Source organism: Onychostruthus taczanowskii, unplaced genomic scaffold, assembly GCF_017590055.1.
Source record: "Onychostruthus taczanowskii isolate IOZ18803 unplaced genomic scaffold, ASM1759005v1 scaffold1378, whole genome shotgun sequence".
In the NCBI taxonomy this organism is placed as follows: domain Eukaryota; kingdom Metazoa; phylum Chordata; class Aves; order Passeriformes; family Passeridae; genus Onychostruthus; species Onychostruthus taczanowskii.
Genome location: NW_024498549.1, coordinates 1 through 3163, shown reverse-complemented (window position 1 = coordinate 3163; position 3163 = coordinate 1). Strand labels below are relative to the sequence as shown.

The following is a 3163-nucleotide window of genomic DNA, read 5'->3' as shown; positions in this document are numbered from 1 at the left end:
ATTTGGGGATTTCAAGATTTGGGATTTCAGGATTTGAGATTTCAGGATTTAGGGATTTCAGGATTTGGGGATTTCAAGATTTGGGATTTTGGGATTCCAGGATTTAGGGATTTGGGATTTCAGGATTTCAGGATTGGGGATTTCAGGATTCCGGGACCATTCCCCACTGATGGAATCCTCACTCTGCCATATAAACCCATTAATTAATGCCAATTAAAGACATTTCTTACAATCCCAAAGGTCTGGATTTGGGATCTGGCAGAAAAATTGGAACTGGGGAGATCAAACCCACCCCAAAAATTGGGAATGTTCCATAAAAATCCTGAAATTGGGATTTTTGGGGTGAAAAATTGGGGATTTCAGGGGTTCTTCAGTTTGGTTTTTTTTTGGGGGATGGGGATTTTTGGGATTTGGGGGGTTTGGGTTTCTCTTCCTCAAGGTTTGGGATGATTTGGGATTTCTCTTCCTAAACAGAGAGATTTGGGATTTCCTTCCCAAAGTGGAGGGATTTGGGATTTCCCTTCCAAAACTGGGAGGGTTTTTGGGGTCCCCTCCCAAATTTAAGGGAATTTTGGCCTTTTCATTTCACCCCGACCCCAAATGAAAATCAACAATTACACTTCATTTATTACAAAACAATTAAAATATTACACAATTCCCACAGTTCCCACCAATTCCCTACGAAATATTTTGGGGATTTGGGTCCCCCCCAAAATTAAAAAACCCAAAAGGGTTTTTTTTTTTGTCCCCCCAAACCCCAATTTGGGACCCCCAAAACCCCTTTAAGGCAGCCAGGGGAGTGCAAACCCCATAAAAAACCCTATTTACAACCAGGGGAAGGCACTGGGGGGGTCCCAAACGTGTGGGGGACATTTGGGGACATTTTGAGGTGGGGGGGGTGGGTCACACCAACAGCTGCCACCATCCCCCGCCACCTTGGCACCGGGGAGGGCTCAAAACGAGGAATTTTGGGTCTTTTTAACACAAAAAAAAAGGCACAAAAGTCTTTGGAGGGTGTCGGGGGGGGGTTTTTTGGGGTGTCCCCCCTAAAAATGTCCCTTTGTTTTTGGGGTGGTGGCTTCGGGGTCAGCCCCGGAGTTTGTCGTAGTCGCTCACCATCCTTTTGATGTGGAAGAGTTTGTTCCGGAGAGTTTTGGATTCTCGTTTTTTGTCCTGGTACTCCGGGCTCTGGGAAGGGATTTGGGGACTTTAGGGGACGTTTGGGGACGTTTTGGGGGCGTTTGGGGGTGTCCCCAAAGAAGGGGGAGAGCCCAAAAATCAGCCCTGACAACTCACCCGCTTCACGTCCTTGAGGTGGTTGTACTCCTCGGCCAGCGCCTGCGGGGACAGCGGGGTCAGGGACGGGGACAGAGGGGACAGGGATGGGGACAGGGATGGAGACAGGGATGGGGACAGAGGGGACAGGGATGGGGACAGGGATGGAGACAGGGATGGGGACAGAGGGGACAGAGATGGGGACAGGGACAGCGGGGTCAGAGGGGACAGGGACAAGGACAGGGACAGGGATGGGGACATGGACAGGGAAAGGGACGGGAACAGCCGGGTTAGGGACAGGGATGGGGACAGGGATGGGGACAGAGGGGACAGAGATGGGGACAGGGACAGGAATGGGGACAGGGACAGGGACGGGGACAGCGGGGTCAGGGACAGGAACAGGGACGGGGACAGGGACGGGAACAGAGGGGACAGAGATGGGGACAGGGATGGGACAGTGGGGTCAGGGACAGGGGGGACAGGGGTCAGGGATGGAGACAGGACAGGGACAGGGAGGGGATAGAGGGGTCAGGGACAGGGGACATTGGATGGGGACAGGGACAGGGTGGGGACAGCAGGGTCAGGAATGGGGACAGAGGGGACAGGGATGGGACAGAGGGACAGAAAGGGGACAATGCGGGGGAATGGGGACAGAATGAGAGAAAATGGGGGGGAAAAGGAAGGGGACAGGGAGGGGACAGGGAGGGGACAGGAGGAAGGACAGGAGGGGGGACAGGGAGGGAAAGTGGGAGGGAATGGGGTGAAAGGGGTGAAAAACAGGTGAAAAAGAAGGAAAAAGGGACAAAAAGGGGTGAAAAAGGGGCAAAAGGGAGAAAAAAGGGGCACAAAGGGGTGAAAAAGGGGTAAAAAGGGGTGAAAAAATGGTGAATAAAAAGGGTGAAAAATGGGTGAAAAAGTGGTGAAAAAGGGGTAAAAAAGGGGCACAAAGGGATAAAAAAGGGGTAAAAAAGGAGTGAAAAAGGGGCACAAAGGGGTGAAAAAGGAGTGGAAAAAGGGGCACAAAGGGGTGAAAAAGGGGCACAGAGGGGTGAAAAAAGGGGCACAAAGGGGTAAAAAAGAGGTAAAAAGGGGGTGAAAAAGGGGCACAAAGGGGTAAAAAAAGGGTAAAAAAGAGGCAAAAAGGGGTAAAAAAGGGGCACAAAGGGGTAAAAAAGGAGTGAAAAAGGGGCACAAAGGGGTGAAAAAGGGGTAAAAAAGGAGTGAAAAGGGGTGAAAAGGGGGTGAAAAAGGGGTAAAAAAGGGTGAATAAAAGGGGTGGAAAATGGGTGAAAAAGTGGTAAAAAAGGGGCACAAAGGGATAAAAAAGGGATAAAAAGGGGTGAAAAAGGGGTGAAAAAATGGTGAATAAAAGGGGTGGAAAATGGGTGAAAAAGTGGTAAAAAAGGGGCACAAAGGGATAAAAAAGGGGTAAAAAAGGGGCACAAAGGGGTGAAAAAGGGGCAAAAGGGAGAAAAAAGGGGCACAAAGGGATAAAAAAGAGGTAAAAAAGGGATGAAAAAGGGGCACAAAGGGGTGAAAAAGGGGTAAAAAAGAGGCAAAAAGGGGTGAAAAAGGGGCACAGAGGGGTAAAAAAGGGATAAAAAAGGGGTGAAAAAGGGGCACAGAGAGCGGGCTGGGGGCAGCGGGGGCACACCTGGTACTGGGCGCTGTCCTCGGGCACCTGGTCCAGCTGTGCTGCCAGCTGTGCCAGGCGCTCGTTGAGCCCGTCCATGTGGGCACAGAGCTCCTTGTAGCGCCGCAGCTCCGCCCCGAAATCCGCCTTGTAGCGCTGGCGCGTGCCCGGGGAGCTGATCGGGGGGTACAGCCTGCCAGGGGACAGCGGGGACATCGCGGGGACGTCACTGGGGACACGGGGCCATCGGGGATA

General features: G+C 51.7%; 1 long non-coding RNA gene across 1 annotated transcript; it reads right to left on the bottom strand.

The window, feature by feature from the left end:
• Positions 1-609: 609 nt before the first annotated feature.
• On the bottom strand, positions 610-3098 carry LOC121332097. Its single transcript, XR_005952112.1, has 3 exons — positions 2930-3098; positions 1297-1338; positions 610-1188 (listed from the first exon to the last, which is right to left on the bottom strand). It is a non-coding gene; the product is annotated as an uncharacterized LOC121332097 (long non-coding RNA).
• Between the last annotated feature and the right edge of the window lie 65 nt (positions 3099-3163).